The sequence below is a fragment of the Piliocolobus tephrosceles genome, chromosome 16, assembly GCF_002776525.5.
Source record: "Piliocolobus tephrosceles isolate RC106 chromosome 16, ASM277652v3, whole genome shotgun sequence".
NCBI classification, from domain to species: Eukaryota; Metazoa; Chordata; class Mammalia; order Primates; family Cercopithecidae; genus Piliocolobus; species Piliocolobus tephrosceles.
Window position 1 is genome coordinate 29,567,607 of NC_045449.1, and position 14,761 is coordinate 29,582,367.

The 14,761-nt window shown below is 44.4% G+C and overlaps 1 protein-coding gene and 1 long non-coding RNA gene across 3 annotated transcripts in view; one reads left to right on the top strand and one right to left on the bottom strand.

Annotated features, from left to right (window-relative positions):
* Positions 1 to 852: 852 nt before the first annotated feature.
* Positions 853 to 2,877, bottom strand: LOC111526859. Its single transcript, XR_002726510.2, has 2 exons — positions 2,452 to 2,877; positions 853 to 1,492 (listed from the first exon to the last, which is right to left on the bottom strand). It is a non-coding gene; the product is annotated as an uncharacterized LOC111526859 (long non-coding RNA).
* The window catches only part of SLFN5 (schlafen family member 5), a 30,077-nt gene continuing 17,842 nt past the window's right edge, over positions 2,527 to 14,761 (top strand). The window contains exon 1 of one of the 2 annotated variants that reach the window (XM_023192845.2): positions 2,527 to 2,674. The gene's annotated coding sequence lies outside the window, so the exon portion shown is untranslated. Of the gene's footprint in view, positions 2,766 to 14,761 lie in introns of both variants that reach the window. The other variant, XM_023192846.2, reaches the window with a different exon arrangement.

The following is a 14,761-nucleotide window of genomic DNA, read 5'->3' on the forward strand; positions in this document are numbered from 1 at the left end:
AAGCAAAATGTTAAAATGTGGGAGTAAGTACTACAGAACACATACAATATGATACTTTTTTTTTTTTTTAAGAGACAGAGTCTCACTCTATTGCCTGTGCAGTGGCACAATCAGAGCTCACAGCATCCTTCAGCTCCTGGGCTCAAGCCATCTTCCCGCTTCAGCCTCCTGAGTAGCTGGGACTTCATAGGCAGGCGCCACCATACCCAGCTAATTTAAAACAACTTTTTTGGCTGGGCGCAGTGGCTCACACCTGTAATCCCAGCACTTTGGGAAGCTGAGGCAGGCAGATCATGAGGTCAAGAGTTTGTAGGCCAACATGGCCAATATGGTGAAATCGCGTCTCTAACTAAAAATACAAAAATTAACTGGGCGTGGTGGCGCACACCTGTAGTCCCAGCTACTTGGGAGGCTGAGGCAGGAGAATCACTTGAACCCTGGAGGCCAACGTTGTGGCAAACCGAGATGGCGCCACTGCACTCCAGCCTGAGTGACAGAGCGAGACTCTGTCTCAAACAAACAATTTTTTTTTTTGTTTTGTAGAGATAGAGTCTTGCTATGTTGCCCAGGCTGGTCTCAAACTCTGGGCCTCAAGCCGTCTTCCCTCTCTGCCTCCCAAAGTGCTGGAATTACAGTCATAAGTAACTGCATCTGGCCAACATGATGTCATTTACATGCAGTTTAAACGCATATAAATGTGTTGAAACAGTGTCATGTGTTGATGAGGGACATATACGCATGTACTAAAAGTATAAACAGTTGCATGGGAATTAGTAACTTCAAATTCATAAAATTGTACTGGTTATCAGGTGAGTAGGAGACAAGTGGAAAGAGGGAATGAGACCAGCTGGGTACACAAATATTGCTGATGTTATTGCTTAAGCTGTGTGGTGAATACACGGGTGTTCAATTTACTATTATTTTGTACTTTCCGTGTACTTTAGCTATTTGACAATACATTTAAAAATCGAAAAGTTATCCCATAATCCCAGGCTCCAGAGGTGACCGTAGGTGGTGTTTTCCAGACTGTTCCATCTGCCTTGATTTTCTGCTAACTGGCCACCATCCTTGTCTCCTGGCGCTGCCGGTGGCTGCAGAACCCCTGCTCTGAGGGACTGCCAATTCCCAGGAAGGTGCAAGACAACTGGAGCCTCTTCTTCTCTGGGCAGGGATTTAAATGTTCTTGGGTAGCCTCGCCAGAGACCTGTGTGGCCCTGCAGTGACTTTCTTTCCAGCCACTTTCCCATGAACTCAAAGCTTTGGATTCTGTCACTTGCAAAAGGGTCAGGCCTGATCTCTTGCTGGTTCTTGAGAAGTGAGTAAAACTTCCAGCGCCCGGGACCAGACTGTGACCACCCAGTCTGCGCCTGGCTCAGGCTCCACAGGCGGCCTTTCCTCAGCTCGGTCTACTGAGACCTCGAGCTCTTGAGCAGAAGATGGGAGAGAGAGGGGCTTGCTGGGCGGGCTCCAGGAGTCCTCCTGGCTCTGGGCGCTGGAGTTGGAAGAGAAGGGATAGAGAAGCATCTACTCACCAGAATTGTAAAACGGAAAAAGGGTAAAGGGTAGGTACCTAGAGAGGGCAGTTGGAATCAGGATTGGGCTGAATAGGAGTCCCCAAGTGCTACTTATATCGGCCGGGAGCACGGGTTCAAATCCGCCCCCAGGCAGCCAGCTCCTGGTTCCCTCGTCCCCCCCGTGCTGCGGCGGGGCCCACTTCGGCCCTCGGGTTCCCAGCACAGGCCACACAGGGCAGCAGCGCGCGCCGCAAGCACGGGCAGTTTGGGAGGGCTGCACGTGGCGGAGCCAGGTCCTTCGCCAGCGTCCAGTACAAATTTGGTACTACAATTAAGAGAAACACACTGAAATCTGACAGCCCCGTCTAAGACTCGGGCGTGATGAAGTCTGCGGTAGGTGATGAATACAAGTTTCTCTTTCCTGTCAGCAAAACGCTCTTTCCAGAGCCTGCCGGGTTTCGCCCCCGTGGCCACACCTACGCCTGGCAGGTTCTGGTCAGAGCCCTTGGCGCCAGCAAAAGTAAGAAGGAGGAAGCAACAATCTGGAATTAGTAGGGGAAGGAGGGAGGCGAAAACAGAGGCTTAATTTTCTGCTTTCCCTTCCTCCCAGTGCCCCATCTACCAACGAGTCTCGCCATACCCCCTTGCTCTCCTTCCAGCACAGAGCTGGAGCAGCTGACTGTGTAATTCGAGTAGAAATCGAAAGATTTAGAGGCGCTGACGGAGAAACCTGCGTAGCGCTCTCCGAGCCTGTGGCGTCCCAGGAAGACTCCGAGGGGGGCCGGGGAGGTTCTGAAGGAGGTGGGGGTAGATACCCAGGTCTCCTTCTCTGGGTGAAATAAGAACTGAAAATCTAAAAATAAAATAAAATAGAAAACACAGAGAAGCAACAAAGCGCTTCCCCTCCTCAGTTCTCCCCAGTCCACCCAAAGTTTACCAAGGCTGTTGTCTTTTCAGGAGTGGGCTTCCCGCTCCACGTAATGATGCGATTGGGCTGTCCCTCTGTCTGTCTCCTGCACGATGCCCCGCCCTGGGAGGTGTCAGGTAGCTCAGCTGATATAAGCCCGGGACCCCGCGGGATCAACTTCTCTGCTCTGCACTTGGGAGGCTCCGTTTCCTGCTCGTGGAGGGAGACGCGCTGCAGAGGAGAACCCCGGCGGGTAATGAATCCCCCGCGCTTCTTTGCCCAGGCCTTCCCCAAACCTCCTCCAGTCTGCGCGGGTTCTCCTATGGGACTGTGGTGAAGGCAAGGTGCGGCGACTGCAGCTCCCCAGGTCTGGGCGCTGCCGGGAGAGCGACTTTCCCGCTGGGGAGATTTAGTTTGTTGACTCAGGAGCACCTCCAACGACAGCTAGCGGCGGAGGACTCGGGAGCTGGGGAGGCTCGGAACGCGGGGCGAGCTGGGGAGGAGGGAGAGGCGCCGACCCAGCACAGCCTAAATCTTGCCAAACCAAGCCTGACAACATTTCCCCACGGTTCGGGAGCACAAAGGACATCCTCCCGAGGATGAAGATAAATGGGTTGTGGCCTGGGGACAAATAGGGCCAATGTCCAGTCTATTACAAAAGGCTTTGTTCCAGAGGCTTGCCTATAAGCTCCTGGCTTGGAACGTCAGTCTTGAAACTGTAACAACAGGGGCAGGCTACTAGGGCAGCCCACGAAGCCCTGTATCCCCCATACAGTGACTAACTAGAGCCCCTGTGGGTTCTGTCCGCAGTGGCTGAGACTAAGGTGTGATTCCGTTTCCCTCTTGCATGTGTCCCGGGAGCCAGAGTTGTAGAAGCCCAAATTCAGGCTCAGGCTCAGGAACCAGATGTGCTGTTGATGCCAAACACTGACACACAGGTGCTTGGAGACAGAGGAAGATTTATTCTATTTGGCCAAAGCGAGAAGGCAAGAGGGCAAGATCTCTCAAATCCACCCTAACAAAAATAAGTAGCGGGGAGTTTTTATGCAACTAGGAAGGAAGGGAGGGGGACTTTCAGGGAACCTAGGGGAAAAGTCTATTTCTTAGTCTCAGATTACACCTTGAACCATCGGACTTCCGGGCGTCAGCAGCTGGTCGCAATGCCTCATTCCTTCTGCAAAATTTTTTAGGACTCTGAGGCAATATTCCCCTGCTTGACAAAGAAACGGTGCATCGGCAGTTTATAATTATATTGCTAGAAAAAGGAATATTGGGCAAAAAGCGGGTAGCTAACATGTGCAAACAAGCAAGGGCCTCATCAGAATTTTCATGGTTTCGTCACTAAAAATGTTGGGGTGCTGAAATCTCGAGGGTCTCGGTTGTACCAGAAGGGGATCCTTTGGCACTAATGCAGGCAGGAGGGGATGCTTGAGGGAGGATGGGGGGAACTTTTCAATAGTTTCTCCCCTTCCCCTACCAATAGCAGATGGGAGGGCGGTGGTTTAGAGCCAAGCCTCTAGGAGGTGAGAGCAGTGACTTGAGTTTGGTCTTGCCTTGTGAGAAGGGGGCGGAGTATGTGCCTGCCTTTGTGGGGGAAAAAGAAACCGATTCCTAATCTGTCTGTCTGATGGGAGGTGAGAGTTCCTGTGGCAGGATAACAGACAAGCAATTCAGTGTGATAACATCCTGTGTCAGAAACTTTCATTTAAATGTCACAAGAGGCGGGGCACAGTGGCTTATGCCTGTAATCCCAGCACTTTGGGAGGCCAAGGTGGGCGTATCACGTGAGGTGGGCAGTTCACTTGAGGTCAGGAGTTCGAGACCAGCCTAGCCAACAGGGTGAAACCCCATCTCTACAAAAAATAACAAAATTAGCTAGGTGTGATGGCACATGCCTGTAATTCCAGCTACTCGGAGCCAGAAGCAGGAGAATTGCTTGAACCCCCCCAACCATAAAAATGTCACAAGACTTAAACTCTTTTAAGAAAATAAGCAGTTTTATTATTTCCATGTAAGAGGAAGAAGAGGAAAATGCTGTGATTGACTCCTGGCCTGATTGTAAAAATTCACAGTTGTTTACAGCAGTCCCACTTTAACCATGGGATATGTCCCAAGACCCTACGTTGATGCCTGAAACCATGGGTAGCACCAAACCGTGTATCTACTATGTTTTTTTCCTATACTTTCACTGTTTCGCTTAAAGAAAGCACTTAAAGAAAGGCTTTTCTTTGGCATGTCTGAATTGCCAGCATCACTACTCTGGAGATTTGAGGCCATTAAATAAAATAAGGGTTACTTGAATATAAGCAGTATTAGAGTCGATCTGATAAGTAAGAAGGCTACCAAGTGACTAAGGGCTAGTAGCATATACAGGGTGAGTACACCAGACAAAGGAATGATTCACGTCCCAGGGTGAGAGGGAGTGGATGGCATGAGATTTCATTAGGCTACTCAGAATGAAACTTGAAACTTCTGAATCATTTATTTCTGGAATTTTTAATTTAATATTTTTGGACCAGAGCTTATTGTGGTAACTAAAGCATGGAAAGCCAAACCAAAGATAAGGGAGGACTACTCTATACTATGAGAAAATAGAAATCATTTCCAGTATTATTGTCATGGCAAATTGAATCATATGATATACACTCTTTTATGTCTGGCTTCTGTCACTCAGCATCACTGTTTTCAGATCCATCTATGTTGTTGTGGGTACCACTAGTTCTTTCCTTTTTATTATGGTTGAGTGGTCTTCAATTATATGGATAATCATTATTGGCTTCTTCATTCATCTGTTGATGGGCATTTGGATTGTTTCCAGTTTATAGCTTTCACAAATAAAAATGTTATGAACATTCATGTACAAGTCTTTGTATGGACATATGCCTATTTTTTTTCCTCTTGGGTAAACACTTTGGTGTGGAATGGCTGGGTCATATGGCAAGCGTATGCAGAACTTCTTAAGAAACTGCCAAATTATTTTCCAAAATGGTCATACCCCTTTATATCCCTACCAGGAGTTTATGAGGATGCCTATTCCTTTACATCTTCACCAGCAACTAGTATGGTTAGTCATTTTAGCCGTTCTAGTAGATGAATAGATGTGTAAAACTGAAGTTTTAATAGGCATTTCCCTAATGACTAATGATGTTGAGCGTAATTCAATGTGCTGATTTGTATCCATATATCTTCTTTGGTAAATTGTCTATTCAAGTCTTTTATTCATTTTTAAATTCGGATTTTTTTTATCATTACTTTTTGAGTGTTCTATATGTAATCTATGTACAAGTTCTTCATCAGTTATGTAATTTGCAAATATCTTCTTCCAGTCAGGGGCTTATATTTTCTTTTTTTCTTAAACTTTTATTTTAAGTTCAGGGGTCCTTGTGCCGGACGTGCAGGTTTGTTACGTAGGTAAATGTGTTACCATGGTGGTTTGCTGCACAGATCATCCCATCGTCTAGATATTAAGCCCAGCGTCCATTAGCACCATCCTGATGCTCTCGCTCCTCCTATTGTCCCCTCCTCTGACGGGCTGGGGCTTATATTTTCATTCTCTTAATAGTGTCTTTCAGAAAGAGAAGTTCTTAAAGTCCAATATATCATTTAGAAAAAATTTATTGTGTATCTAGGGCGGGTGCAGTGGCTCATGCCTATAAACCCAGCACTGGGAGGCTGAGGCAGGGAGATCAGTTGAGGTCAGGAGTTTGAGACCAGCCTGGTCAACATGGTGAAATACCATCTCTACTAAAATTACAAAATTTACCCAGGCGTGGTGGCGGGCACCTATAATCCCAGCTACTCTAGAGGCTGAGACAGGAGAATCGCTTGAACCCAAGAGGCAGAGGTTCCAGTGACCGAAATAGCGCCACTGCACTCCAGCCTGGGCAGCAGAGGGAGACTCCATCTCAAAAAATATATATATATATTTTGTTCATCTAATGTCATCTTTAAGAATTGTTTGCCTAACCCAAGGCAAAAATATTTTCTCTTATATTTTTCTCTAGAAATTTTATAGTTGAGAAGCTAAATATACACATAAACTCTGGCCAGGACATATACAAAAATAGAACTCTGACCCACACTGCTGCAGTAACCAGCCTGGGAAGCCAAACCACAGCTTCTGCAGCAGTTGACTGGTAGTGGTCAGGACCTGGTCAATAACTGACAACTTCCTTAATTTTTACTCCAGATTCCAACTTAGGACCAGTCAGAGAAAGCCAAATATGTTCCCCAAACTAATCATACAGGATGTTCATTTCTGGTTAGCCTGCTTCCAGCTTCCCTATGACAACACCCTTGAATCATACCATACCTGAGCATTCCCTTTTTGTCACTATCAGTCTTTCTTTCCCCTGCCTGTCTTTGAGGCTCTGACGAATGTGAGTGATGCTGACGACTGATTCCCTCGTTATAGTGAGCTCTGAATAAACAGCCTCTGCTTGTTCTCATCCAGGCAGACTTCATTAATGTCTTTAGTTTCTTTGGAGGTTCCACCAAGATACCATCTGCACTGCCCACTGTGTGGACTCCCATTTTCAAACAGGATGGCTGCTACAGAGGCATCTTGCACCTTGCAGCGAGTGGCTTGTTGAGTTTGCACTGATGTGATAAGTCAGCACTGGCTCTGAATGTCTCTTTGTGTTGAGTTCCTCAGCTACTTATTCTCATTTGATACCTGGGTTTTGTTATTGGTTCCCATTTATTTGGCACCCTAGGTGGAATCAGGCCATTCTCTTTCACCTTTTTTGGCTCTCTTTTGTGTGTGTTTGTGTTGTGTTGTTTAAAAGTGGTTTGTCTGAAGAAGGAGAATGACAGGGTCAGACACAGGCATAGGTCCTATAAGCCTGTTCAAGCTCACTTCACAGTCCAGTGAGTTTGTGGTTCTCCCTGAACCCATGACCATGTGAACAAATTTTATTGTGGAGTCACCAATAAAACCAGCTCAGGTTCTCCTTCCGTCTTGCGTTTTTGTCCTGAGAGCTTCACTTTGGTCCACAGGGAGTGCTCTCTCTGGTTTTCTGCCTACTCGGAGGCAAAGATTGTCTGGTCTGTGTTAGGAGGTGGCCAACTGTAAGGTTGGGGACCTGAGACGCAAAATGCACAAGAATTATACTCCTACTGATGGCCAGCAGCTCTCATGGGGTCTTCTGTCTGCATACCCTCCTCATCTAGGAGAAACTGCTTCTTCTTTGTACAATACTAACTCATGCACCTACTTTCCTACCTTCCTAATGGCATGACTCCAAGGATGATTTGGGCCTTTACTGGCTACTTTGGGAAACATTTGACTTGAACAAAATTGTTCATTTGACATGCACCTTAGAAAAGTAGGAGTAAGATTTCTCAGGATCAATGGGGCTGCAGTTTTTTGTTGGTAGGCAGAGGCCTCCAAATGAAATTCTGATCAAAAATTTCTTCATTGAAAGATTCTTTGCCCAAAGCCAATGGGAAATTTGACAAACTTAAGCAACAAAGAACTAGACTAATTTCCCTAGTAAATGCTTCTTTTTCTTGTCTTCCAGGTGTCTCCCTGTATCCAGCTCTCTCTCTTCCCCCTTATCCTTCTATTCTGGTGCAAGAGTAATTGCGATTTTTGCCTTTACTTTCAATAATCTCTCTCCTGTACTTCAGTCAACTGCTCACTTCTCTTCCCCTTTTTCAGACCCCCTCCCTTTGCCCAATAACTCTCATAAAACTCCAAAATTCCAGTTGCCTCTGAATATCCATCCCTCTCTTTAAGCCAGGTGTGCGGGCATCTGTAGAATTTAAACCTTGGATCCGAGCTGAATTAAAAGTCATACTTAAAGGTTTCCCTAAACCCAGACAAAACCAGCAAAAATTCATAAAATAATTTAGAATTCTTCTAGGTACATATGACGTAGGGTTACCTAACCTCTATCAACGTGTACACATGTTGGTCAGAAGCTAAGGTGCTAAATCCTGGAGGGCAAAAGCTAATTGGACAGACTCAGAAAGGGACCCACAGTATCCCTCTTTCCACAGTAAATCTGAGGGTTTAAGGAAAAGGACCCAAAAAGTAAGGGAAAGTCTCCTAAAAGCCATACCCAAAACATTTCTAATAAAAATCCACTGGACCATGCAAACAAAAAACTAAAACCATCGGACCTTTTCAGGATAGACTACGAAATACCTTCCAACACATCAGTTAAAGAAGGTGGTAAAAAGCAGCCCTTTCATCTCATTTCGTCAGTGGAGTTAATCATGAAATTGGAGACTTAATTCTAAAACAGAAATTAGAATGGAAAACAACCCCTTTTTCTGAATTGTAACACCTGGCGGAGCATTTTGAAAGAGCTTTAGAACTAAAATGAGACAGGACTCGAAATAAACTTGTGGCTCACTTCCCAATCAACCACCTATTGACAAGGACACTTACAGATATTGTAAACAGAATCAAGACAAATAAAAATCCATCAGTTCAGATCAACGAGGGTGCTCAGAAGAAGGAGAAACTACCCAATAGTCTGCCTTTCCCTAAACACTCAAGATGATTTAACTATAAATACAGGTGGTCAAACTCATCAATTTCTGGATTTCTGGTAAACATGGTGCTACTCTTTCTACGTTAAACCCTGTCCCTTTTGCTCAATCTCTTCCTCTGAGTAAACATACCACACAGGTGGTAGGTATTTCAAATAACCCACATATAAGCCACATATTTATTCCATCTCCCAGCCCTCAACTGTAGCCCTTAGTCCTTGACTGAAAAACATTCCTTCCTGCTCTTTGATACCATGCCAAATTTAATAGAGACTTAATTTGCAAATGGAACTGTAATATGTGCTGATGTTTCAGAGACTTCTCTATTCATAATCAAGTTGCACCTGCTCTGAATACACCTTTGCTTTCTCTATTATATTTGATGCCTGCTCCAAATAAATATCTTGACACCAAACCTGACAGTGTAAGGGGCTAAAAATTCCACTCACATAGGACAAATAATTGGAGCAGCAAAATAATAAGCAGAACTTACTAAATTCAGACAGATCCTGTCAAAACGATTACTCAAACTTCCCCAATATCCGTTGAAGTGAGAAGCAAAGGAAGGACTCGAACCTACAGTTGAAGGCCTTATATGCAAAGGTCCTCTTATATCCCCTAGTAACACTCCTGTCCTGCCAGCAAAGAAACCAAGTAGATGGATATACTGATTTAAGACTTCAGAACCGTCAACAAAATTGTCATTTCTTTTTTCCTAGTAGTGCCTAACTCACACACCATCTGTCATCAATTCTACCTAGAAGTCACTTGCTTTACTGTAGTAGAAATTTTCTCTGCCTTTTTCAGTGCACCTTTAGACAAAGACAGTCAATACTTTCCTGCCTTTGCCTTGGGAAGGACAATGATATAACTGGACAGTCATGCTCCAGAGATTCACTGAAGCCCCTGTTTTTGTCCACATGCTCAATCAAGAGTTAAAAGATACAAGTTTTCCCTTGTGATTCAGTTCTGATACAATATAAAAATGATCTCCTACTTTGTTCAGAGAACAAGGAAGCCTCTTAAAAGGATTCCATTTACTTGCTCTCAGCTTTAGTAGAGAAGGGACATAAAATTTTTAAGGCTAAGTTACAATTTTACCAAAACACAATTCATTATTTGAGGTAAACTTGTCTAAGGAGGGATAAATATTCTCTCCTGATAGACTAAAGATTATCCAAAGTTATTGTAAATCCCTCACAAAATGACAGATGAGAGGATTTCTAGGTTTAACTGGATATTGAAGACAATAGGTGCCAAAGTTTTCTGAAATTGGAGCACTTCTTTAAGGATTGACTGTCTTCAGTGAGGGATTCTCTCCTTTGAAAGTCCAAACATAAAGACCTCCTGGAACCTGAAATCAGTTCTTCAACAGCTTCCTTCCCAAAGCACCCCAACTGTAGACAGCCATTTTTTTCTATTTGTGCAAGAGCGATCTAGACAAGCCCTTGGGCCTTTAACTTCATGGAAACCATTAAAACCCCATTATTTACTGTAGCCTCACTCTTGACCAGTTTAAAAGGCTTATTTCTCTTGTTTTAGGTCATTAGCTGTCACTGGAAAACTTGATGATGCTTCTGCCAAACTAGCTCTAGGCTCGCTCCTCACCTGACCTCATGGTTTCTCATGCAGCACAGACATTCCTTTTTTTTTTTTCTTTTTTGAGACAAAGTCTCACTCTGTCACCCACGCTGGAGTGCAGTGGCATGATCTTGGCTCACTGCAACCTCCACCTCCCAGGTTCAAGTGATTCTCCTGCCTCAGCCTCCCGAGTAGCTGGGATTACAGGCACACATCACCACACCCTGCTAATTTTGTAATTTATTTTTAGTAGAAACAGGGTTTCACCATGTTAGCCAGGGTGGTCTCAAACTCCTGCCCTCAGGTGATCCGCCCATGAAAAAATCTGGTTGAATCTTTACTCTGATAATCTTTGGTGCTCTCAAAATGGCCACTTGCTGGCACCAAATTATTTAAAATGGATATTAGCTAAATTTCTACGTGAAATTACTCATTATGATATAGACAAATTGGTCACTGTCTTAAATCAACATCCGTGAGAAAATTAAAAAGACAGCTGAGCAGTGGGGCATGGTGGCTTATAACTGTAATCCCAGCACTTTAAGAGGCTGAGACAGGAGATTTGCTTGAGGTCATGAGTTTGAGACCAGCCTAGGCAACATTGTAAGACCCTATCTGTACAAAAAATTTAAAAAATTAGCTGTGAATTGTGGCACATTCCTGTAGTCCTAGCTACTTGGGAGGCTAAGGCAGGAGGATAGCTTGAGCCTAGGAGTTCAAGGCTGCAGTGAGCCATGACTGCACTCCAGCCTGGGTGACAGAGTGAAACCCTGTCTCTAAAAAAACAAAAACCAGAAAGGACAGCTGAGGCTATTTTCAGGTTATGTGTCACCTGTCAACAACACAACACTGGAAAAATTCTAATGTCACCTTTTGTTTCTCTTTATATAGTGTGCCTTTTTCCTCTGGATGCTTTGAAGATTTTTTTCTGTATCACTGGTTTTGAACAACTTAATTATGATGTTCCTCAGTATTTTTTTTTTTTTTTTTCACATTTCTTGCACTTAAGGTTTGTGGAACATCTTAGATCTTGATTTTTTTTTCTAGTGTTCATCAAATTTTCTTCAAAAATATTTTAGTTGTTTCAGACAGGAGAGTAACCTAGTCCCTAGTACTCTATTCTGACTGGAAGTGGAAGTCTCATGAATGTAGTTTGGAAAATCACAGTTCCTTAGACACAGTGAGGAATGGTCTCGCCCTCTCCCACTTCTCCTGCTTGCCAGGAACCTCTTGTGTCTCTGGCTTTTTCTTCTGGCATTTGTTTCTGTATTTCTAAACAGCATGCTTACTTTCTCCGTTCTCCCTCCTACCCCCTCTTATTTTAGATATTGTCTTAGTCCATTTGGGCTGCTGTAACAAAATACCACGGACTGGGCGGCTTATAAACTACAAAAATTTACTGCTCACAGTTCTGGCGGCTGGGAAGTCCAAGGTGCTGAGAGATTCAGTATCTGGAGAGGGCCCTCGTAGATGGTGCCTTCTCACTGGGTCCTTGAATGGTAGAGGGGGCATATATGCTCCCTTGGACCTCTTTCATAAGGGCACTAATCTCACTTATGAGGGTACATCCTCGTGACCTAATCAGCTTCCAATGGCCCCACCTCCTAATACCATCACCTTTGGGGTTAGGATTTGAACAATGAACTTTAGGGAGTTACAAACATTCAGACCACAGAAGATATTGTTTGTTTCTGGAAGATGACTGTATATTTCTCTCTCTCTCTCTCTCTCTCTTTCTCTCTTTCTCTAATCTTTGGAGACAGGGTCTCACTCTATCACCCAGGCTGGAGTGCAGTGGTATGATCTTGGCTCACTGCAGCCTCAATCCACTGGGCTCAGGAGATCCTCCCACCTCAGCTTCCCAAGTAGGTAGGACTACAGGTGCATACCACCATGCTTGGTGTTTTGGTTTTTGAAGAGATGGGGACCCATTATCTCATTATGTTGCCCAGGCTCCTGGCCTCAAGCAATCCTCCCACCTTGGCCTCCCAAAATGGGGGAATTACAGGTGTGAGCCACTGTGCTTGGCCTGAGTATAGCTAACACTATTTTTTTTTTTTTTTTTTTTTTGAGATGGAGTCTCACTCTGTCACCCAGGCTGGAGTGCAGTGGCATGATCTCAGCTCACTGCAGTCTCCAGCTCCTGGGCTCAAGTGATTCTCATGCCTCAGCCTCCTGAGTAGCTGGTACTACAGCCGCGTGCCACCATACCTGGCTAATTTTTGTGTTTTTAATAGAGATGAGATGTTACCATGTTGGCCATGCTGGTCTCGAACTCCTAACCTCAGGTGATCCACCCATTTTGTCTTCCCAAAGTGCTGGGATTACAAGCATGAGCCACTGCACCTGGCCAACACTTCTTATCCTATGCCTTCCTTCTCCACATCCTGCCAATACAACTATATCTTATATCATCATTTTTTATCAGAACAATATTCAGAGCTTATATTATCATGACCAGGACTTTATTTACAACGGTGCCAAATAATGCTTTATGGTTATCTTTTATTTACTATACTACTTTTGTATTTGCCTGTCTTCCTAAGTGCCTATGACCAATTCATCCCCTACTCTCCACCCTTTCAGTTTACTGACTGATTAAGTGACCTGTCAATTGCATGGTCTTAGGCGCTGTCCATCGAAGCCTGCTGCTGCTCTGTTGTGCAGTTTTGCCTGGTGATCTGTAGGCCTGCTGTACAGCTGTCATTCCCGGACCTCCCTTCACAAACAGCCACGGAATTTTTTTTTTTTTTTGAGACGGAGTCTCACTCTGTCACCCGGGCTGGAGTGCAATGGCCGGATCTCAGCTCACTGCAAACTCCGCCTCCCGGGTTTACGCCATTCTCCTGCCTCAGCCTCCCGAGTAACTGGGATTACAGGCGCCCATCACCTCGCCCGGCTAGTTTTTTGTATTTTTTAGTAGAGACGGGGTTTCCCAGCCAGGGAATTTTTAAACTTCCTTTCCTTGTTGAATCTCTTGTTTCCTGCATCCAGTTTTTTGTGGGAAGAAATGCAGGGGGCGGGGCAAGGACACTGTCCGGATAGTGTGAAATCCGAAATCTCAGTTCACGGTGCCAACTCTTATGACAGAGGGTTCTGTAATCATGCATGAGTCACTGGTTTTCTTCCTACTTCAGAGAATTTCAAATTTTGCCAGCAATGCCCAGCATCTGTCACTGCAGGCGTTCTATTTTGGTGTCATCAACTTTCCTGCTCAAGTTTTCACTGCACTTGGCATTCCTTCTGCATATATATCGAGGTTTAAAGTTCTGGATTTCGGCCGGGCGTGGTGGCTCACGCCTGTAATCCCAGCTATTTGGGAAGCTGAAGCGGGTGGATCACCTGAAATCAGGAGTTCGAGACAGCCTGGCTAACATGGCAAAACCCTATCTCTACTAAAAATACAAAAATTAGCTGGGCATGGTGGCTTGCGCCTGTAGTCCCAGCTACTCCGAAGGCTGAGGAAGGAGAATCACTTGAACGCAGGAGGCAGAGGCTGCAGTGAGCCGAAATCGCGCCACTGCACTCCAGCCTGGGCAATAGAGCAAGGCTCTGTCTCAAAAAAATAAAAATAGATAAATAAATGTCTGGATTTTAAAACACTCACTGTTGTTTTCAATAGTCTATGAGGGGTGAAGGAGGTACAAACATCTTTCTTGGGATTCTTATGTTGGAATCTCGTGTTATTCTTCTAATTAGAAAATGGATTAATTATGTTAAAAAAAAGACAAATCTTATTGTTAATCGCTCTGCAAACCAACAACACAAAAATATTTAGAGAAAAGTGCTGAAGGAAATGCATTAGAAATGCTAAATCTTTAAATGGTGAATTTATAAGTGTTATTTTTCTTCAGTTCTGCCTTTAGGTTTTTTTTTTGTTGTTTTTTTGAACACATTGAGCACATATTACACTTATTGCTGGGAAATATGTAAGTTGGAATAAAAACAATGTAGAAAACACTGAATCTACTTTTAGAAAACGACTTCTATGGTGTGTGTGTGTGTGTGTATGCCTGCGCACGTGTGTGTATGCGTGGGTGTTTTAGCAGAATCTGATCTAATCTGTGTGTCTCTCAGAGTTAGGAGGTAGAGCCCCAGGGCTTTAACTAGAGATGAAAAGGCATACATGGAACAATGGATGGAGTCCTGCAGGGGACCATTGTCTGCCTGAGCAGAAAGTTTGTACTTGTATAACAAAGCCTGGGGAAAAAATAAAAACTCATTTCATTTTGGGATAATTTTATTGTAAAGTATACCA